This window comes from Trachemys scripta, chromosome 6 (assembly GCF_013100865.1).
Source record: "Trachemys scripta elegans isolate TJP31775 chromosome 6, CAS_Tse_1.0, whole genome shotgun sequence".
In the NCBI taxonomy this organism is placed as follows: domain Eukaryota; kingdom Metazoa; phylum Chordata; order Testudines; family Emydidae; genus Trachemys; species Trachemys scripta.
The window spans coordinates 116,953,686-116,977,420 of record NC_048303.1 but is presented as its reverse complement, the minus strand read 5'-3'; the positions used below and the strand labels follow the sequence as shown (position 1 = coordinate 116,977,420).

The window sequence follows — 23,735 nt, the reverse complement described above, 5'->3', positions numbered from 1 at the left end:
CCTACCTCCCAGCGACAGCGTTTGGCTCCCAGAACATGAATCCAAACTCTCTTGTGGAGCTGACTGACAACATGGGGTTTGCCTCCCTGGCGAAATTTTTAGTTTTGATGGAAATTCAAGTATTGGAAAAATGTCAGCCAAAGCCAACAACAAATGTTTTGGCTAAGGTCACGCTAGAAGTCCGTGGCAGGGCAGGGAACTGAACTCAGATTTCCTTTCTCTGAGACAGATAAGGAAGAATATCTCCAGAGGCAACAGTGCAGCCAAGCAGCGCTCAAGGGAGGAAAGGGGACGACAGGGAGGACCCTCCTGGTTTATTGGAGGCCTGCGTGGGGGCACTTGTCTGCCCACTGGTGCCCTCTGTCACTGAGCCTGAATGGGATGTAAAAAGCAGAGATTAAGGGGCTGAAGGAAGATGGCCACCAGGTCCTGGCTCATCAGCACACCCTGTTGCTATTGATGCTACTGCTTCTACTGTTACTACTAAGTCAAAAATAATGCATAGCGGCTCTACCAAAATGAACGCCCCATTGTGCTAGGCACTGTACACACACACACACACACGGTAAAAGACAGTCCCTGCCCCAGGGAATATGTGATCTAAACAGATTGGTCAGATATAAGTAATATTATAATTCCCATTTTACACATGGTGAACTGAGGCACAGAGAGATGAAGTGACGTGTCCACATCATACAGGGAGTCCATGGCACAACCAAGAATGGACCCCAGATCTCCTGCCTCCTACGCCAATGACTTAACCCAAAGACCATCCTTGCTACCCATACTGCAGCTGCTACGGCCGGAAGTTCCTCACTCCATGCAGTCCCCTGTGCAACAGCCCCAATGACCCTAGGAACAAAGCATTGTCAGGACCACGAAGCTCACAACTCAGCTAGGCCTAGCTGAAACAGGGAGCACAGTCATTGTGTTGGAGATTCCCTGAGTGTGCAACTGTCACTTTTGCATTGCCTGATTTTAGCGTGGCTAAGCATGGGTAAGGTCCCTAGAATTGATGTTTTACAAACAGATGTATATTGTACATATTTAGTCATAATTTCAAATATTTAGTATCATATGTATTTTTGTTATCGGTGACAGAAATTACTCAGAAAGAGAAATGGGAGCTGCCCCTTTAAGAACAAAGTGGGGGCACAGCACATGAGCTACAGCGGGGGTTAGCATGTCCAGATATGTCGCTGTTGTGAAAGGAGGCTGGCCTGTAGCTCGGCACTGAGGAGGTCTCTGGCTGCTAAAGCAGCAGGTTTGAATCCCCAGAATAACCACTGGTCTATCTGAAAACCTGACTTTTGTGATTAAGGGTGTAACACAAGCAGCCTTCAATTTCCCTTGAAGTAGTGGGTTGGACAGAATAGAGCGAAGACATTCAAAATGATAGGAGACAATAGCAGAAAAAGTAAGTCCTGCCACAGTTGGGATGAGACCTGCAATCCCTCCTGAATCTTGACTCTGTCAGAAGTCCCGCTAAGTTTACTGAAGTTTACTCAGGCAGACTCCCATTGACAAGAAATAGGGCCCCTAGTCAAATTATTTTTATAAGCTGGGCTGAAACCCTGTTATGCAATTGATACCGATAGGTGTGAATTCACCCTTCAGTTAACATAACTGTAAGCCCTCCCTAAGACAAAACGAGTGTGTGAGCCCACCCAGGAGCTTTTGCTGAGTACTGTGGGGTGGTAGGGAGGCAAAATACAAAGAAACTGAAGACAGACATGGCTGAGAAACAGCCTAAAAGGAGCAGCGGACCCTGGAAGAAACCTGGTGACAGGTTTTTGGGTCAGCGTGCAGGCTGAAAGAAGCGTTCTTGATGCTGTGAGCAAAAGAAGCTGTTTCCTGCTATTTGATTCAAACTTTGACTAGCTGCTCAGGTCAAAAGGGACAACGTTATATTACACAACGGAAACAATGCAGAATGTTGGTAAAATTCAACCCTGCTAGAAACAAGACACGTGATTAGCCATCCAGCCCCGTTAGCCAAAAATCAAATTTCAACAGTAGGGCACCTGCCATGCAGACTGCTATAGACCTGGACTGAGAATAAGGCAACTCAGTAGATCAGGTGGGAAGAAAATGGGATGAACACTTAGGAGAGCAAGGATGACGACAACAGGATGGTGCATGAGGAACTGAAACAAGAACATGAAATTGATATTAGAGTGGACAGAGAAAATATAGGCCATCCCCAGCTGTCCACAGAGAAGGAAGGAGAGTTTTCCCAAAACTGATCACTAGGCTTGAAAACGGCCAGATTACATTGCCATGTGCCCACAGCCATACACTGGTCGTTTCACTGCCTTTATTTAAAATGCAAAGGACTGACTGGGCAGAACCCTTGCTTTCTTTCCTTCTATTTGCTCAAGGCAGCTTCTTGAACCCCAAAAGGTTCCTCCTTACCTTAATAATGGAACATTTAACATTGGCAGGAGGTGGAGGAGGTCTTAGCCTGCCTCCCAGTCAGTGAATGGGAAGCTTCTGTATCAATCAGCAGTCCTAAGAAAAAGCCAGTCAGGTAGCAAGGAGTCATGATACTGGTCAAAGCCAGATCATTCTTCTAATCTGCGTGTAGTGCATAGGTTGTCACTGAATATGCGATAGGGTTCTGTAGCATGAGTTGATAACATTAGCATAAGGCAAACACTGGCAATAAATGTCCCTTAATAAATTAGCATACAGGTACAAGATACTTCATTTTGGTTATTCACCTATTATTCGGCAGTACACTTTGATGTGTTCCTTTCGCCTGGTGCAAATGACCTAGAAACTTGTGAGAGAAATCCTAATTAACCAAATGAACAACCACATCCAAGATATGAGCAATTAAGTAAGCCAAGTAGGTACCCTCAGAGATTGAGGAGAAAGGTCTACCAGGCTGTTGTAGTAATTTACCACCTGCTATCAAGTCAAAAACAGACTTAAAGCAATGTAACTATGTGTTCTACGGCTTCATTCCCATGCTCTTGTTCCACTTCTGGACCAGCACTGCTGGTGCCAAGAACTCTGAGAGGCTTGGGGCAGGATGCTCAACTGGTGTAAACTGGCACATCTCCACTGAACTCAGCCCTTCATTTCCAACTCAGATCTGCCCCTTCATTTCCAAGGCAGAACTTTTCATTCCAGTCCAGAGGATGAAGTTGGATATTCCAAGGAGACCTGGCTATTACCAGGATGGTAGCAAACCACTTGATTTTGCTTTACTAGCATGCCAACAGAGAAGAAGTGTTCACTGTGAAACCAAATAGGCATGACAAGCACATCAGATGATTTGTGTTGTAATAAAGGTCTGGAGGTGTCGCAGAGCGAGCTTGACAAGAGTAGAAGGCCACACAGAAGCAATCCCAGGAAGGAGAGAAGGACACAGCAGGGATGGTTCATTTTATGGCCTCAACAGAGAAAAGGGGCAACCTGAGTGGAATAAGTTAGAGCAAAGGAAGGAGACCGACGTAAAGCCCTGCACCACCTAAGGAAAGGAGCGTGAATTTCCTGGCAAAGGCAAGGGAAAACCAGTACAGGATACAGAGGGCTAGATGCTGCTTTCCTTTACATGCGATCAGCAGGGCTGCACTTCTGTGAGAGCAGAGCGCAGCCTTGGTTATTCCATAGAATCTGAACGCAGCTCTGGTTGTAGAAGGAAGAACTTGATTGTCAGCAGAAAATAATATTCGCAAAGCTAACCCTCATGGGTCTGCCGGAGGAGAAAGGTCAAAGAGTAGGTATTCAGAGATAAAGGGAACTATGACAAGGAGAAGAGATGATCAAAAAATATATAAAGTGCTGAGATATCTTATCCCCTAGTCTTTATCTGAAGAGCACAGACCTTGGAAGGCAGAAACAATTTAGCTGCCAGTGGTTAATATGTCCACATGAAGTATTTGTTCATCTGAGGAACTGCATGACAGCCATGTCCAGCAACAGAACCACTCTGTGTTAACAAAATGGAAGATGTCTCTGCTTCCTAAGAGCATGCCCCTGTGCTATGGAGAAACAGGTGGAGAAGGCTGTACCATTCAGAACGTAAAAATATCTAAGCTGGTCCCAAAATACAAAAGCATTTAACCAAAAAACACCTCAAACTCAAAGTTGCTTCCAGTTCACAAGGTTCAAACGGATCCATTTTCATTTTTGATCGAATCAAGATGTTATTGGTGTTTTTCAGTTTGGTTATAGACATTTTTCCTTAAAAAAAAAAAAAAAGCAAAAAATAGTTCCTGTAAGCAAAACGTCTGTGGTTTTGATAATGTCTTTAATAAAGAACAAAGCTGACATTTTTAATTTTTTGACAATTTATTTTATTTTTAGACAGGCCATTTTCTTGACGAATTTATTTTTTTATTACAAAAATTTCAACCCAGTCTTGATGACATCTATAATTGGTTTATAATATTAGCAGAAAACCAGTCATATGCTATCTTGGATCCACATACCATTTTAACAAGCAGGTAGTTAAGTGAGATTAACCTTTTTAATTTACAACATTTTACTTACAAGTTGATCATGTATTCTTGTAATTCGGAAAGAGTCACATAAGGCTATTGTGTAGTCATAAAAATGGGCTAAAAGCATTTCAGGCCAAATCTGTTGTCTCTTTGTTGCATTTTTGATGCTCCTGAGCATGAATGAACGAACAGACGCTTGAAATTCAAAATCTAAACCCCTCAAAGTATTGGCAGACACATGCTTTCTTAAACAACTCTTTCACCTCTAGGTCACTGGGTCACCTCATGATTAAGGTTCTGATCTTGCAAAGATTTAAGCAATGAGTAGCCCCATGAAGGGAATCATGTGCTTAAGCCTTTACAGGATGAGGGCCTAGGTTTGAAGGTTGCTACTATCTGATGGCTGCTTGGGGTCCTACATGGAGTGAGTTACTGGTCTCAGTACAGTTTCTAGCAGCTTTCCACACATCACGAAAAAACATCCTCACCACAGTGGTACTGCCCTCCTTTTTGGTTTCAGGGAACCCAAGGACAGGGATGCCTAACTACATCTCACCCCCACAGGTGGGCCCGTAGGGTGAGGCTTATTGGGGATGCACTTATGGGAAAATCTCACCCTACAAATGTCTGCTCTGTAACTGCTCTGTGGATAAATGGAGGACATCAGTTAGAAACATTGGAATGATGGCTCAGAGCAATGGCCCATCTAGTCCAATATCTCGTCTGCAACTGTGGCCAGGACCAGATGCTTCAGAGGAAGTTGCACAAAAACTTGTAATAGGCCACTAGGGAATAATCTTCCCAGAGCGAATAATCTTCCCCCCCCCAATTAGTAAGGGATTGATTTATGCCCAAAGCTGGACAGTTTATACCCCTTTCATTGCTGTCAATTGAAAGTCTTTTTAAAAAAACATTTCCAGTAGGGTTACCATATTTTAAGTGTCCAAAAGAGGACACCAACTCCGCCCCAGCCACGCCCCTTCCCCGCCCCAACTCCGCTGCTTCCCGCGAACATTTACCAGGCAGGCACCAGGTAAGCTGAGGCTGGGGGGCGCGAGGAGGTGCGGCCCAGTCCGGCCCCCCGGCCGAGCGGCTCCCTCCAGCGGCCGGCCGGCCAGCCCAGGCCAAGAGGCTCTGGCCCCGGCGTCTCCCGCCTGGCTCGGCTTGGGCCCTGGGGCCCCAGCCCCCGCCCGCACCACCGGCTCCCGGCCGAGCACCGCCGGCCCCTCCCTCCCTATTTTCCCTGACATGTCCGGCTTTCGGGGATTTCCTCCCGGACGGGGATTTGAGGTCCGAAAAGCTGGACATGTCCGGGAAAATCCGGACGTATGGTAACTCTATTTTCCAGTCAAATCTATATCAAACAAAACATCCTCAAGAATTCTGTCAACACTACAGGCCTTCCAACGCATGACTGCGCATTTGAAAACACTCTTATCCTGCTTTTTGGTGGCAGAGAATCTAATTTGGCTTTTATCATCTTTCAGTCAGGTCCTGAGACCAAAGATAAAGCCAGCTGAAATGAAGAGTAAGCTGACAAGAAAAAACAGACAAATACACGCTGACAGTTGGAACAAAATAACCAAAGCTTATAAATTTAGTACGATGCGGGGGGGGCTCTTAAAAAGCCATTCACATTCTGTGGTGATGTGTACAACAAAAATGCCTATGAATAAATACTAAGGGATGCACTGTGAAGGGCCCTTAGCATAAATGAGATGAAAACATGCACGGAAATTGAAAAGTGAAATATTTCAGCAATCTTTGGTCCAATCCAGCTCCACTGAACTCAATGGCAAAACATCCACTGACTTCAGTGGAGCAGGAGCAGGTCCTAAATTAATCATCATTTTCCTATGCATGACAAAACTCATGTTCAGTGAAAATAATCATGCCTGGTTAGTAAATTCCATGCCAAACACCTGCACAAACTGAGTCAAATGGGAGTTTTGCCATTAACTTCAAGGGGAGCCGGATCTGACAAATATTGTGCAACTATGAAAGAGATGCCAATGTAATAAAGAAAAAGTCTCCAAGCACTGGGCCGGCTCTGGCTTCTTGGCCGCACCAAGCAAAAAAAAAAAAAACTGCGGCGTGGCCGGAGTGCGGGTGCATGGGGACTCCCTGCGCTGCAGATGTGCTCCAGCTAGCGGGGATGGGGGGGGAGGAGGAGGGAGCGGGGGAGAGAGCGAGAAGGGGGACAGCCAAGGTTTCAGCGGGGTGCTGCCACGCGGCCCTTCCCACCTCACTGCCTGCCGGGTGGACTCCACGCCACTCCGGTCAGTTGGGAGGGAAGGACGCGGGCTGCCCTGCCGGGCTTGCTGCAGGGTGTTCCCCTCCTCCGCGCTGCCACCCCCTACAGGGCGGCTGAAGCGGAACAAAAAAAAAAGCATCCGTGCCGTCCTAGGATTGGGCGGAATGCCGCCTCGTATAAGTTGCCGCCCCAAGCACCAGCTTGCTCGGCTGGTGCCTGGAGCCGGCCCTGCCTCCAAATCATGGAAGAAACAACCTCAAAAGGTTTCAGAGTGTTAGCCGTGTTAGTCTGTATCAGCAAAAAGAACATTAGCCCACGAAAGCTTATGCCCAAATAAATTTGTTAGTCTCTAAGGTGCCACAAGTACGCCTCATTCTTTTAACCTCAAAAGGCACAATGTATTATCTGAAATACCAGCACTTTATGATGATGCCTACATTTTTCAGTTTGTAATTTATTTTCTGTGTCTCTTTTTCATCCTTAGGACTTCACTGATGACCAAGGGTTAGTCAAGGGCCTCTATCAGCAGAGTGGAGATCCCCCTTTCACGAGACAAAAGGTATCTTTGAAAGAAATACAGCAACCGACAGTCTGAGTTCCTCTTACCTCATTGCTCAGACTCAGTGAACTAGCAGTTGAGGGACAGGTGAAGACCATTCACACTGGGTGAAATTCTCCCCTTTGCAGAGAGGCAGCACATGACCTGTGCATTGGGCCTTTTGTTTTCGGTTTTTATTTTATTTAATTTTTCCTGGGAATTTATCAGTGTTTATTACTACAACAAAAACAGGTGGAAATTGGTGGGGGGAAAATATTCATTTTTCTGGGTAAATATCGGTTTATTTTGGTGAATGGAAGAACAGGGGGAAAGAAGTATTCAGTAGGTTGAATTCCATTCATCAAAGCATTAATATGGTTTGCTGCAGAACTAAAACAGAACTCAAAACACAATGCCACCTCTGAGTTTAAGAAAACAATAGATCTCTAATCCCCAAATAAAGCTTTTCATTTGAATAAACTGTTTACTGATGTAGACTTAGAACAATTAGCCTATAAATATTTACATTTAATAATTGGACCACACCATTTGCAGCACATAAACTCAACTTCATCCTTTTCTCCTGTTTTTGTTTTTTTAAAACTTTCAAATACTTCTTTGAGTTCTGAAGCATATTCGGATTCAGATTTTTGTTTAGTGTGTCAGATCTTTAAACTGTTATCTGGTAACAGATTGAAATGCGTCTGTGGTGGGTGTGAGATTCATCAGTACGTTCAGAGGCGCATGTACTTCAGAACTTGTGTGCAGGTTTGTTTGTTTATTGTGTGTGTATCTTCTAGACTAATCCATAGCCTGACTTCAACAGGCAGCTTTGCAGATACACACAGACTAATGTATTGTCATAATACATATATCTCATGCCATGTATTGTATTTTCTTAATAAAACAAGTTATTTTATATATATTTGAATGATGCAAAAGTAGGGTGAAAATCGGGGGAAAAAAACAATAATGCTTTTTGTAAAACCCAGGATTTTTTCGGTAAAAATCAGTTTAAACTGAAAACAAAGGGGCTTACCTAATTGGGGGGAAGTTGTTGTTTTTACCCAGGCAGCCCAAGCAGTTCAGGGCTGTGAACTGCTTGGACTGCCTGGGGGAAAAAACTTAAGAGAAGAGAAAAGTGCTGAAAAATTCGAGTGCTCGTTCTGCCACTCCCCTGGGCAGAGATTCTGGAGAACTGGTTCCTCTTCCCCTCAGACCTAAAGAAGAGCTCTGCATAACTCCAAAGCGTCTCTTTCACCAGCAGAAGTTGGCCCAATAAAAGGTATTACCTCACCCACCTGGTCTCGCCTCTTCCCTCAGTTCAGCAGCAGAGAGCTGCTGGAAGCTTTGAACCGTATCAAAAGCAAACCATTTTAGAAAGCCGGTTCCAGGCTGTCGATCAGAAGGCGGAAGCTCTGTTGCTTGAGCTCCCCACAGTAGCTCCTTGATCCTGGAATTACCACCAGGCGTATCTTTACTAACTCCTGTGCATAGCCCAGATTGATTTTTCTACCTTCTTTAGCAACTGTTTGCAGAATCAGGCCTCAAGGGCACATTAACAGTAAATGAAAAAAAAGAAAGAGGCAAGATTGGCAAGAGAGCAAATGAATTAAAAAGACTCTAATGAAACAGGGAATGTGGGCTGGTCAGCACTTATAACAATTAGAGAACCAAATCAGATCTACAAATCTTACGAATCTTCCAAATTCCAGTGGGGAGCAAATGGATGGATCTTGGGGAAAATAAAATCCCTGCTCCGCTGGGTCTGAATGTTAAGGATAATCCTGAAGAGTACATGTTGTAAGTAGGGTTTGTGGAAAAAAAAGAAACTGAGAAGGTGAGGGTGGGGCAGAGGATTCTGCAATTGTCATTCTGATCCTTGGTGCAGGAAAATCATGTGATTTATTTTTCTTTGAAATAAAAATACAGGGACAACATTAATTCTTTTCCTGACTCAACCCTGCAACTCAGCAAAGATGGCAAATGTCACATGCAGTTGAGCAGGATGGAATTGACAGAGGGGACTCCATCATTTCCATATCTGGCCAAGCCCTGGGAGATGAACAAAGCTGGTTTGCTCTGGCATGAGTTTTTGACGCTTCTGAAGATTATTGATGAGAAAAAAGAAGCCTGAACACAGCAGGCTAGAGTGTCCTTTTAGCTCATCCCGTATTAGGGACAGTGTGGCCCTGCCCTGCGACAAGGCAGGCCTGGTGCGGGATGAAGCAGATCCCAAAAACCCCATAGAAAGAAGATGAGCAGGTTGCACCGTCCTGAAGGCCAGGCTGGAGCAGCGCCAGAGTCATGGCCTCACGTCATCCCTTCTATCTCCCCCCAAATCCTGAGCAGCCATGCAAGGCCCAGTCATAATCCCTCTTTCCAGATCCTTAAATAGCCCTCATCACCACAGAGCTCAGTGTCTTGGCCCACATTCTGAAACTGAACCACTGTGGAAGGTGAACATTAAATTTAATATTCAGTGTTTTTCTCTCCTGTAGCTCGAGGCATGCTCTGCTTACGACCTACATTGTTCCGTTTTCTCTTCTCTAATTAATACACAATTTACTGTCCCTAACTCATTTGCCTGCCCTTCCACACACAGTCCACAGACTTCATTCCGCCTTTCCTGTTTCTCTTGTTGTACGCTCTATCATAATAGGGATCTCTGTTACTCCTGCTTCTATTACTTGTGCCAACTAATGTCCTACAATGAAGACAATAAGACTTAATTCTACTAGCAATAAGTACATTGTATTCTACCATGTAATGAGTAACTGTTCCTCTTTAGAATAGAAAGCTGAGGGGATGGCAGCTTTTAAACGATAGTTTTGCATTATTTCACAATACATTAACATTTTAAATAGCATGTTGTATGAAACAACTGCAAATAGCGTGCCTGTTCTCTACCAGCTCTAGAGTGAAATTCAACACTAGGTCTAAGCTAATAGGGTTTAAATGGCATTTAAAAGGTACCTAGCCCTTCTGCTAGATCTCTGCACAGGGATGAAATCCACCTATCAGACTTAAATGGGATTTAAAGGTAGATACGCCCCGGGGTAAGTTCACAATTTGATATTAAATGCATCTCTGCCCATACAATTATTCAGCTTCTTAGACAATTTCCATTCCCAAGGAGATCACATTTTTATTGCTGATGATGTTGTTCACCCCGTCTACAGTCTTTAGAACTGAGGAAGGAATAATTTATCCAGTAACCAACTTTCGTTGACCTCGCTGATGCACAAGCATGTCGTTGGATATTTGAAGCCATCTTGCTGAGTTATATGCTCAAGAATCCAGTGATCAGATTAAGTCATCTTTAAGGATGCTGAGATACATCCATCAGAGTGAACCCAGTGGCAGAAGCAGTCTCAATTATATAACCAGAGGGATGCGGGAGGGGAGACTTTTTAAGATAAATGAAACCTGACTATTATAAAGGGACGGGAAACTCTAATAACATCAGTTATCTAAGGGTATGTCTTCACTACCGGCCGGATCGGCGGGCAGCAATCGATCCAGCGGGGATCAATTTATCACTTCTAGTCTAGATGCGATAAATCGATCTCTGAGAGCTCTCCCGTCGACTCCTGTACTCCAGCTCAGCGAGAGGCGCAGGCAGAGTCGACTCACTAGGTCTAAGTACGTCGACTTCAGCTACGTTATTCACATAGCTGAAGTTGCGTAACTTAGATCGATTCAAACTCCCCCCCCCACCCCCCAGTGTAGACCAGGCCTTAGAAAAACTTCCTCACTGTCAGGGTGGGTAAGCACTGGAATACGTTGCTTAGGGACGTTGTGGAATCTCCATCACTGGAGGTTTTAAGAGTAGGTTAGACAAACACCTGCCAGGGATGGTCTAGATCAGCGGTTCTCAAAGTTTAACAACCCGAGGACTCCCATTTTGATTTTAAAAATTTTGGGGACCTGCAAGTCCCCCCACTCAGCCCTTGCCCTGCCACCTTCCCAAAGGCCATACCCCTGCCCCGCCCCTTCTTTGAGGCCCCGTCCCCCGCTCACTCCATCCACCCTCCCCACCCTCACTCACTTTCACCAGGCTGTGACAGAGGGTTGGGGTGCAAGAAGGGGTGAGGGGTGTGGGCTCTGGGAGGGAGTTTGGGTGCGGGAGGGGGTGGGAGTGTGGGCTCTGGGAGGGAGTTTGGGGATGGGACAGGGTGAGGGGTGCAAGCTCTGGGAGGGAGGGAGTTTGGGTGCACATCCCTCTGGCAGCGGCTACTAGGCAGGGCGGGGGGCAGTTCCTGGCCAATGGGAGCTATGGAGTTGCCGCTCGGGGCGGGGGCAGCACGCGGAAACCCCCTGCCCTCCCCTGGGGCCTCAGGGATGTGCTGGACCCTTCCGGGAGCAGCGCGAAGCCAGGGCAGGTAGGAAGCCTGCCTTCGCCACTCTGCACTGCCAGACTTTTAGCGTTCAGGAGGCGCTGTGAGAGAGGGGAAGGAGTTGATCAGCGGGGCCCGCGGACCCCCTGGGGTACCCTCAGGGACCCCCAGGGGTCCATGGTCCCCAGTTTGAGAAACATTGGTCTAGATAATACTTAGTCCTGATTTGAGTGCAGGGAACTGCACTATGAGACCTCTCGAGGTCCCTTCCAGCCCTACAATTCTATGATATTACTGAAACAAACAAGGGCATGTTAAGCAAGGAAAGTTCTGAACAATGAACTCATTAAAAAAAACAAACCTGTCCCCCAGCAGGATCAGCATTAGTCAAATAGAAATGTTAATTAAAAACTAACACTTAGGATGAGCTTTAAACATACACAATCAATTCTCAAAATATTTAACAAACAAAGCCCCAATTTAATCAAAAATACCATTATTGACAAGTTGACAAAGCAAAGCCGGGCCTGGGATGCCAACAGTATAAAGCTCTCAATTTAGCAGTTGCATATCATCTTCACACTATTTTACTATGAATTAAGCTTATTTATGCTCCTTCCTTGGCCATCAATATTACCCTGGAATTTCACAGCAACCCAAGGGACAGACATGGAACATAAAGACAAAGGCTCGTCTATGGAAGATGGCAGCTTACCTGCATTCATGTGTTCAGATGCTGCCAGCATGACGGACTGACTCACCACTAAGCACAAATGTTTTCTAAGGCAGCTTGTCAGTTCATGCCCTCTTAGGCCCAACTCTGCTAACTAAGTTGAGGTATGTTGACATACGTCTAGCCTTGGACACAGATGAATAATATAAATCCCAAAGTCCTGTCAGAAAATATTCAGACTAAGATAAACTGCCTTATGCCCTTATCAAGAAAACACACCATGTATTGTGCTCAGACCAAGTCATGTTGTCGAACCAGAAATGGAACACAAAGCACTCGTCATTTGATAAATAATGAAGTAGGCAGTGTAATTAATTTTTCTGGATGTTCTGTAAGTGCTGACCAGGCTGCGTGAGATTATTGAATGGGATCCTGCTACAAATGGGTTAGCTGATCCCATAAGGGCTTTTTTCCACCCCTTCTTCTTAAAACACACCGTCAATATTGCTTCCAAAAAGATGGGTTTTAGACTGGGTGGCTACTCTTAACTGCAGATCTTTATATACTGAAAAATGCAGATTTACAAGGCAGTACATGCAGATCTATCAATGCTGGGAACACATCAGCAAGCCTATTTACATTTTCCTTGGTCTAAACAATACACAGTAAAGCCTTTTGCCCATGTTTTGTAACAAACATAGCATGAACTATAGAGGGACAAGTATCAAAGGGGTAGCCGTGTTAGTCTGGATCTGTAAAAGCAGCAGAGTCCTGAGGCACCTTATAGACTAACAAACGTATAGGAGCATGAGCTTTTGTGGGTGAATACCCACTTCTTCATAGATCCATTGATTCATCGATTCCAAAATCAGAAGGGACCATGGTGAGCCAGTCTGATGTAATGTGTACTTGGGTTTGTCATTCTGGCATAGCTGACATGCATTTTCAAGATTGTACTGCTGGGCAAAAGGAGCTCCAGTGTTTCTAGGAACAAGTGTGTTCCCTGCTAAAAATCAAACATTCCGTTCAAAAGCCTCTGTGTAATGGCAGAACAGTCTCGGCTCTACATTCTATTCCCATATGTAACAAGTTCTATGAACATGATACGCAACCATTAAAATATTTTGGAGGGATTGCATTTGTCCATCATCCATTTCCTACTCATTCAACTGCTTCTCTGTTGAGCCCCAAGTTGCCTGCTTCCCTTTCTGCTGAGAGAAGAAAATGTACCAGTAGGAGTTAGCAGTGCGACCTGGCTGGCCATAACAAATGGTCATTATGAGTTCTAAATCACTACATTTTTACTAGACACGCAAGACCACCTAGAAAGACCTGATCATGGAATTTCAACTAATGAACACAAATAGATACAAATCAAATAGCTGGGGTCATGGTACATCTTCTAGGGTCTCTTGTCTCTTCGTACTGTCTCAAGATCCCCATATCAACTATTGCTCCAGAGATCAAAAAGTCAAGAGCACAACCTTCTCTGCTAAACTCAGGAGACAGGAGTGGCACTGACAGTATGTAACAAACATATTTCATACATCCTGGCCAGATGATGCAAGTTCTGTACAATTCACTTTCACTATCCCTGAATTTAACCCAATGATAGACTGTGGGTGGGCTCAGGTGTTGTATTAGATATGTGCATGATGTCTGTCCTACACTGGGTTGGCAGGATAGATGCATGTGGCCATAAGCCATTTCTCAATAAAGAATGATCAAGTCTGAGTGGGACATCAGATCTCTCATTCGCTTTCCTTTCAACTGCCTGTGCCCTTATCTAACATTAGATGTCAGAAGTTCTCCACATTATTTCTCAAATACATGGGTCACTGGCTTCATGTATTGTGTGGGCATGAGAGTGGAAGCAGATGTACTGAATTTGGCAACCTTATATGCATGATGGCCTCTCTTTAGTCACTGCGGTGACAATGCTCATGTTGACTCCCTGCCACTGAATCTTTCAGAGGTGTGACAGTTGCCATGTGGGTGCAGTCCCCAACCCACAACCTACTGCGAATGCTGGAGGTGCCGTGGAATCCTGCTATGAGCTCCTTCATTTCTGGAGCTCGGTCCTTAACACACTGTATGACACTGCAGCCACAAAGCTGAGACAGATGCAGGTGATATCTCCCCAAATCTTACTCAAAGTGGCTGTGGCAAATAGTCTCAAGGCACACAGTAGGGCAGATATAGGCTACAGCCCTTTTGTTTGCCTTAGCTCAGGCATCAGGAAGCTATGGCTTTCCTGAATTGTGCTTTTATTCTGTTAATCTCGGAAGAGCCGTTGATAATCATGAAAACCCATTAAGGGCAGGTAAACTGTATGTTGGCCCATCTCCTCGTGCCTCTTTAAATAAAATTAAATGCATGCTCAAGATGCCAGAGGTGTAGTGATGCAACATTGTGAAACTTCAGCAATCTGTGGCTTATACTTCCACAGGGGAGACCTGTACTTCCCTAGAGTAAAGACAGTGCCAGAAGGATACCGTTGGAGACTGGTGTCTTTTCATCCAGAAGCTCAAGTACAATATGAACAGCAGCAGTAAATAATTCTCCCCCCCTGCCCAGATCTGTCTCAGCCTGTACCTTGAAGAAGCAGCTCTGAGGATGAAAGGCTGCACAGTTCATAGATTCCAAGATGAGACGGGATCATCTAGTCTGACCTCCTGCGTAACACAGGGCATTGAACTTCCCCAAAATAATTCCTTTAGGAAAACATCCAATCTCAATTTAAAAATTGACAGTGATCAACCTTATGCAAAACCAGCCCTTGTCCTCTCTGACATGAAAGGTGCCAACTCATGGCAGGTTTTATGATGCAGATATTGGTCTACTAGCAACTGAAACCATCAACTCATACTGTAAGGGTGACCTAACACCAATTAGATGTTCACTTGCAGTTAGTTCTTGGCAACCTGGTCCACATTCCAACTGGTGACCCAGAGTAGAAAGACTCTGTAGCTTATTAAAAATCTCAATCTGTCTTAGAAATCCCCTGTGGCACATAAGGAAGATGTGCAATTGGCCTCATTTTAAATGTGCACATATATTTCCTGCTCTGCCTGCAGAATTCTGAGCACTTAAATTGAAAAAAGAAATACAGCAGGGAGGAATTCATCAGTGGTAAAATGCCCAGAAATGCCAACAGATGTGATTCTTATAATGAAGCAAATGGCACCGGTTTTGCTTTGCATTATGGTGATCTTCTTAGAGTGACTGAATTTTTCACACTTTACTCTATTATGCTGACACTTTTGGTTGTTGAAGCTGGCATCGTATTTTATGAGTGGGCACGAGGCCAGTTTAACAGGTAGGAATGAGTAGAAGCATGCCAGAGAACCAGCATTAGGTTTGATCTGTTAGCGACCAGCTTCCGGCAGGAGAATATCAGAACAGCTTCTCTAACTGTTTTTGTGCAGATATGTTATTTCCGCTCCAGGTCAATTCTGGATTACATTTAAAAATGGCAAACACGTCTTGCCCCACTGACTCTGATTGGTGGCTTGCAGGGAAGAAAAGATGTATTGTGTTACGATGAGTCTCCATCCCTCTACTTCTCCTCTCCTTCCCCATAAACAGCTCTCCATCGGAGTCCCCAGAAATCCTGGCATACATAATTTCATAAAACCCAGCCAAGTTTCCTACTGAATACCTTAGCCAGCTACAAAAGAGAGAGCTGTAATTTCCCTTTGGATTAAACTTTGCAGGAGGCCCATGTACAATCAATGCAGAAGAGGGGCTCAACAAGTAGAAAAATCAGTTACTGTACAAGATACAAAATGCAAATAGAAAAGCAATTACTGAACAAACAGAATAAATTATTGTACTTGTGGAAAACAAATGTACTTCATGTTTTCTGTGACAATGTTACAAATGTGGGTGACAGAAGCATGCAGTGGAATGTGAATGTGATGCAATGTCCTTACACAGTTAGGTGCAGTTACTGAATATGGCCCCACTTAGACAAGCTGCTCTGGGTGGGCAGAGTCCCCTTGACTTCAGTGGGGCTTCAAACGGGCATAAACATTTGCTCACATGGAATCGCTTGCAGGAACCATCATGGATGAAATTCAGCCCAGTGCAGAGTCTAGCACAAGGCTTATGTACCACCTAAACCTCGCTCAAAATAGGGTTAGATGGGACTGAAGTGGCATATGGACCTTGTGATAAGTCTAATCTCCTACGCATTTTTTTAAATGATCACATTCTTCTAAAGCAAAGATAGTAAACTAGGAGTCAGTGTACTGCACCCCAGCCCCCTTGTGTTTGTCATTTTACTTTAGGAATTTGGCAAACTGTATCTTTGCCAGTAATAATAGGTGCTACTAATATTTCTCCTCCGTGGGAGATCTTTCTGAGCAAGGCCTGCAGGAACTGGCCCTCATATGTTTTCTTTGCTTGTTACATCATTGCAAAGAGGAAACAAAGATTGAAAGAGATGTCTTAAGTTTGAAGGGTTATTCAAACAACTGGTTTGAAAGAATGTCGGAAGAACAGCAATTTAGCCACCCTGCCTGCTGTAAGTAAAAGTGACATCTAAAACCAAACAGAAACCTTTCCTTTAGTCCACAGAAATCATGGTTAACTTTTATCAGAAATATAAAAAGAGACATAAACCTCGCAGATAGAATTCTATTTGTTAGTGCTGGTGTGAACTGTAAGGTCTTGCATTTATTCCATTTCTTGGGCCCCTAGAGAGGGTGCGTTAGATAGATGATTAGTACATTTGTGCATGGGGGTCTGCCTGGAAGCTACTTCTAGGGTTGACTAGGAGATGAGAATAATGATGGAGCACTAAGCTTGTGGGATAACTGATCAAACCTCTGTCTATTACATTTTGTTCTCTCCCCCTTTCCAGCTAATTATATCTTCAATCACTTCTTCTGTATTATTTTTAATGTAACCCGAAGGATCTCAGCTGTACATGACAAATCAGAAACTATAATAAGATGCCCTACATATTGCACTAGCAAATACTTCTTAATATAAATATGCTTATTGCCATAAGCCCCATTTGAATAAAGAAAATTACCTTGTCTCTCGGGGAAAGCACTGGAAGATGGGATAAATATAAGGCATGTATTTATGAAAAATAAAAGCTACATACACATTTTAGAATATCACAAGAACCTGAGTGTTTCTCCCCCCCCCCCCCCCAATGGATGTGCGTTGCTGCACTTCATCATTATAGATGTCTGAGGAAGCCACAAGCAAAAGGTTCAATCTTGCATTTTCATGGAGGCACAGGGTGCACTGAACTATGCCTATATCTTTATGCTGCGTAGCAGGAGACACCAAGGAATGAGCCAATTAAAACAGGGACTGATTCCAGTTTATACAGAGGCTGTTTTGCATCACTCTACGAATGGAAAACAGCCTCAGGATACGAATTTTAAGCATTCCAAAAGGGAATCAAGGGATGAATATTTGAGGGAATGGTACCTAATAACTGATAAGCAACCCAAACAATCCTTCAGAGAAACGAGCGATGGAAGGTCAAGTCTTTTAAGCTTTACTCACATGAATTAACATCCTACTGGTGTGAATAGAGATCATTCATGGGAATAAGAGTTGTAGGATCAAAACATTTAACTGAAAACTTTCACACACACAAATAAATATATAAAATCTTCAGAATTAGTACAGCTGTAGTTTCAGCAACGTTCCGAAGGCAAGATCTTGGAGAGAGACACAGCACACGTTTATGATAAATACCATTGCGCTCCCAGGGCTAATCAAAGACAATGAACATCCTGTATAAAACATGTAACTACGTATATATTCAGAATATATAAACAAGTTGTTGCACCAGTTTCACACTGAAGCAATAATACATGCAACATTAAAAAAATGCAAGAAAATCCTCCCCAAATGGATAGGCATAAAAAGATATTGAAATCTAAGGGAGTTTTGGACATGCAAAGAATGCAGGAGTGAGTCCACAGGTATTGTACAGTATTCATACCCAGATTCTACAGTCCTTGCACAGACAAAACTCCCATTAGAGAGTCAATGGAAGCTGTGCCTATGCCTAGACTTCAATATTGGGTTTACAAAACACGGGATGTAGACAGATAGAGAGCCAGGTCCTGCAAGTAACTGAACACCCTGTTTCCATTGAATTCTACAAGACTTGAAGGACCTCATAGGATCAGGACCACTATGAGATACAATGGGCCAAATTCTAAAAGGAACTAAGCATCAAAGTCTCCCATCAAAGTAAATGGGACAAATCTTGGATTCATTCCTCATTGAATCAGATGGGACTTTTACCTGAATAAGGACTGAATAAAAACTGAGCAAGAGGACTTTGAGATTTGACCTAAGGGAAGTTGAATGTCCTCTCACCTTTTAGGACATGACCACCTTGTTCTCACACTACACAACACCACTGGCTTCATTAGGTTTGCATGACTATAAATGAGAACAGAATTTAATTCTCTTCAGGGTTACTCTTGACATGACCCAGAAGAGGAAGCTCAAGTGCTTTATAATGTCACAGAATCTCAGAATTTTTCCTTGTTTTACTGCTGTTATTCTCAAAAAAATGTATGGTCCTTAGGGGGAAAAATAAGTATAATCTTGAAGGTATTTCCCTTGAAAAACATTCTCTCACAGAAAAAGCAATGTGGACTCTCTATCCTCCTCTGCTGGATTTTGAAAGATATTTGCTTCCCTTCCCTCTCTCCTGTCCCCCAAACTTTCTTTCAGTAGAAAATGAAATCAGAACTGATCTCCAAATTTAGTAAACTAAGATTCTATTCAGATGGCAAAGTAGGAGATGCTGAGTTTTTAAATGCACATTTTATAAAAGCAATTCTAATCATTACTAATGTGGTTTCTGAATACTTTCTGTACATTCATGGGTGAAATACAGCATGAATGTTTGACAATAAAAATTAACTATATGCAATTGATTAATTTTGGCACACTACTTTAAAAGCCCAATTCTACAGTTCTGTGAAAGAGGACCCTTACGTCTCATAGAGCTAAATATTATTATCAGTATTGCTATTTTATTAGTTACACGAGAAAACTCATGAAAACCAGACCTTTGTAACTGGGAAATCTCTAACTAGGGGAATACCTAAACTAAAAAAAAAAAATTCTACTTGATTCTGTAACAACATCACAACTCGTTATGGAAATGCTTGAGATTTCACAAATTTCTACATCCAGACTCCTGCTGCTGGATGAAGTAGAAAGGAGGGAAAAAGAGCTGAGAGACAGAAATTAAAAAAAAAAATCTTGGATGACTAGCAAAGCTAGGAAAGAAAATTAGGGAATAATACATGAAAAGCTAACAGAGTTATGGTGTGATTCCATGTATTTTCAAACCCCTCCTTCTCTTAGTATGGAAGTTCCTCTTTGACTGATCTCCCGACTCATTTCTAAATATTTCCTAACTGCCACAGATAGAGAAACTGGCTTCGTATCTGACCAGATGATAGTCACAAAAGGCTCTTCGTTCAGTCAATGTGTCCTGGCTGAATGTAGTTCCCTACCGGCTGCTCTTTCCTCTTAGACCTTGTCTCTGCTGGGACACAGTGCCACATTAGAAAGCATGCTCACAAAGACATTTCAACAAGCATGATGTTCAATACAATTTTGCCCAGAGAGTCAACACATTTTTAAACACCACTGTCCATGTCCACACTAAGGGCGAAATTGTGTTGAATGTCGTTCTAGCTAAAACGGGTTGGTTAACATGCTTTCCGATACCATGCTTTTTCCCAGTTTAGGCAAAAAGCAGATCATCGGCTGGTGTAAAGTCATCGGCAGAAGGAGAGTTTAGAGCAGCTGAGTTCTGGACTCTGCTAGCCCAGAACTCAAATTCAGATCCCCCTGCTGTACAGTTAATTCATACTTTTCTATGTTCATGCACTCTAAAGACGCCTGGGGCTTCTCGACAGTCACCTTTTGCCTTTACAGAAATGGAAAGAAATACAACAAAGAAATTAAGTTATTAAAGGAGATAGGAAACTTCATGGTAATAATTTCAGGCTAGATTGGGCCTTTAAAGTCAGTTGTGAGCCAAGGGCAGGAGTGCGGAGAAGGAAATGTACTCAGGAATTATTCCCCCAGAGCTCCTCTCTCCCAATGCAGGGAACTGAGTATGCTGCATCAGACCTTTACAGAAGATAGCACACTCCCGTCCCCTTTCTGCCTAGACAGCAGTGCTGGACAGCCTGTCAGGCAAAGCCATATGCAGTCTGTCTGTCCAATGCAACCATCCCCAAGATCTGCACCGGGACCCCATACTCTGCTGTGTAGGACCAGGGCACAATTATGTCCACCATAAGTATTTCTAAAGCACCCATCCAGTGGGACTTGCACACCATTCCATAAAATTAGAAGGAAATAAGTTCCCTCAAGGAAGAGAGGTGAAAAAAATCCCATCTGTCCCAACACAGAGTGAAGGTTTTTACAATGTCCAGGGCCCAGTTCTGCATTCCCCGCACATTAAAGCCAATGAGAGTTTTGGCTATGCAAGAGATGCAGGATCAGGTCCATTGTGACACGTGGAGTGAATGTTAAACATGGGATTTAGGATGGTGGTGGTCTCTGTTTTGACATATATTTTGAGGATTTGGGTTATCCATTATATACTGCCTCAATGTGTGGTATGTTCCAACATGTGAAACAGACATCTGTTGCAAGGGAACAACCTGGGAAGAAACAGGTGGGGGAAATACAGGAATAGAAACATGGTATTCACTGCTCACACGCACCCTCCCTTCCTCTCTGTGGGTCATTGATGTGAATCCCAAATCCACCCCTTCTCTTCTGAAGAAGGTAACCCGCTTCTTTTCCTTCCACTGCAGGAGCCAGGTAGTTTCTTCCCATCATCAGAAGTATTCCCTTTGCACATTGTCCCATTTAAAAGAGAGATTGGGCCAGATCCTCAGCAGATGTCAATCAGAATACACCTCTACCCTGATATAACGCTGTCCTCGGGAGCCAAAAAAATCTTACCGCGTTATAGGTGAAACCGCGTTATATCGAACTTGCTTTGATCCGCTGGAGTGCGCAGCCCCACCCCCTCGGAGCGCTGCTTTACCACGTTATATCCGAATTCGTGTTATATCGGGTCGCGTTATATCGGGGTAGAGGTGTAGTTCCATTCAAGTCAGTGGTGTGACATCCATTCACACCAGTTGAGGATCTGGCTTTAGGCACTGAAACCTTTTCTACTGACAGGGCACTACCATGGTTCCCAAGGAGGAAAACATCTTGGGGATCATCTCTACAAATACAGGTATTTACATTCCGTAAGTGCCACTCCCTTATCAAAATGTGTTGTCTTCACAGGCATCTTAAAGATATGGAGGAAATATTTATCAGCTCGCTTTTTCTACTGATACTCACAGAAGTAGAAGGCGAAGATAAGGAAAACGGCAGCCCAGTCCTCAGTAAAGTGGGGAAAGTGTCCCCAGTATATGCCACGCTCTCACACATCCCCTTCCATCATAAGAATAAAGACACATCCAGCACCAGCTCATTTTGCCTCTAGGAGAGATTTCAGCTCCTTTCATCTCCTGGAGTTGATTTCAACATGCCTCTCAATAACTCATCATTCATGCCCATTAGTGACCCAAGCGTCACCTCGGCTGTTTGTGGTACATGCACAGAAAGAGCAACCATCAAAACAATGACACCCCCTTCCCCACCCCCCTGCTCCCCAGCTCTTCTGTTGAATACAGCACACAGGTCACTTTTTAATCTGCTGGTGAGGCGTAGGATGGAGTCCCTGGGGCTGTGACGGAGCAGCAGGGAGTGGAGTGTCATGTCCCAGCTGCATATGTGAATCCCCTCATCCCATCAAAATACAGCCCAATGTCTACTTGAGAAAGCAATCCACCCACACAGATCTTAACACGGAGAGACAGAGAACCACATGTATCAGCAGCACGGGGCTGCAAACATATATACACAGAGAAACAACCGACACATAAACACACAAAGAAATACACAAATGCACACATGCATCTAGCCTGTCTCACTGCTTGTGTCACTCATACACCCCCCCCCACACACGGAGTAACACAAACAGACCCACAACACACATACACACAAAGAAATATACATGCAAAGGCAACCAAGATACACCCCCACCCTCCCCAAACACAGCCACACAGAGAGAACTAGACATGGCAAATATTTACATGCATGCAAATCCAAACTCCCATATCCCCACCCACACAAACAAACCCTTCTGTGTCCTTCCACAGCCAGCCTCAGAATCACCCCAGACCCAGTTACCGAGCCCCCTTTGTCCCCACATGAAAGGGAATAAAAAAATTAAAAGTTTGCTGTTGCGAAAGCAGGCGGGGGCTGCACCCTGACAGGTGAGGAATTAAAGGAACCCCCCCATCCTTACCCCCAAATCTGCCTCCAGACTAGGGTGACCCGATGTCCCGATTTTGTAGGGACAGTCCCGATTTTTAGGTCTTTTTCTGACATAGGCTCCTATTACCCCCCTTCCCAATTTTTCACATTTGCTGGCTGGCCACCCTACTCAAGCCGGTGCATCCCAGCGGCCCCCCGGCCGCCTGCAGCCCTGCAAAAGGAGCGAGCAGCCCCGACTCACCTCGGGTACAGCCTCCCCTCGGTCTCTTTCTTGCCGGGGCTGCCCAGCTAGGAGTAGCGATAGCCCGGCAGCCCGCTGCCCGCAGCCCCGCTCCCCAGCCAAGGCATGGTGACCGCGGGGCGCCGGGGAGCGCCGCCCGCTCGCCTGGCTGGCTGATGGGGCCGGGGGAGGGGGCGCTACTGGGGTGATTCCTGCCCCTCCCTCGCCCCGCTCGCCTGCCGCTGCCGCTGCCGCTGCCCACGGGCCAGGCGCCTGTGTGTGGTTAACACAAGGACCAGCCGGCCGGGCAGGAGCGCGCAGGCGCAGGGGAGGGGACCCCCTAAGCGCTCGCTCCGGAGTGGGGAAGGCTCCCGGGGCTTCCCACCTACCCTGAGCGCAGAGCGGGGGGCTGGCCCCCGCCAGAGCCCCCTCCAGCCCCGAGCACGGCTCCGGCGCCCGCTTCGCCTCTCCCCTGCCTCCAGCACCTTCCCTTTGCCTCGCAGGCAGCCCGGGAGCAACCCCTCCCTGCTTCTCCCCGGGCCCGGCTTGCACCGTGCAGTGCCCAGCCATCCTCCTCCCCCTGCCCCTTTCCCGGGTGGGGGCTGGCAAGGTCCTTGGCGGGGCTTAATTTGTAATGAAAGAGGCGCAGAGGCTCAAGCAATTTTTTTTTTTTACTTTCATAACTGACGTGGCAAGCCCAGAGGTGCCGGGGCTCGGAACTGGGGTGACCAGATGTCCCGATTTTATAGGGACAGTCCCGATATTTGGGGCTTTTTCTTATATAGGCTCCTATTACCCCCCCCCCCCTCGTCCCGATTTTTCACACTTACTATCTGGTCACCCTACTCGGAACCGCCAAGCCCAGAGGTGCCAGGGCTAGGAACCGCCAAGCCCCCG

At 45.0% G+C, this 23,735-nt stretch overlaps 1 protein-coding gene across 3 annotated transcripts in view; it reads right to left on the bottom strand.

Annotated features, from left to right (window-relative positions):
* Window positions 1-23,287, bottom strand: part of PLPPR1 (phospholipid phosphatase related 1) — a 196,462-nt gene extending 173,175 nt beyond the window's left edge. The window contains exon 1 of one of the 3 annotated variants that reach the window (XM_034773410.1): window positions 23,228-23,287. The gene's annotated coding sequence lies outside the window, so the exon portion shown is untranslated. Of the gene's footprint in view, window positions 1-21,637; window positions 21,885-22,859; window positions 23,033-23,227 lie in introns of those variants that run through there. The other 2 variants (XM_034773407.1, XM_034773408.1) reach the window with 2 other exon arrangements.
* Window positions 23,288-23,735: the final 448 nt, after the last annotated feature.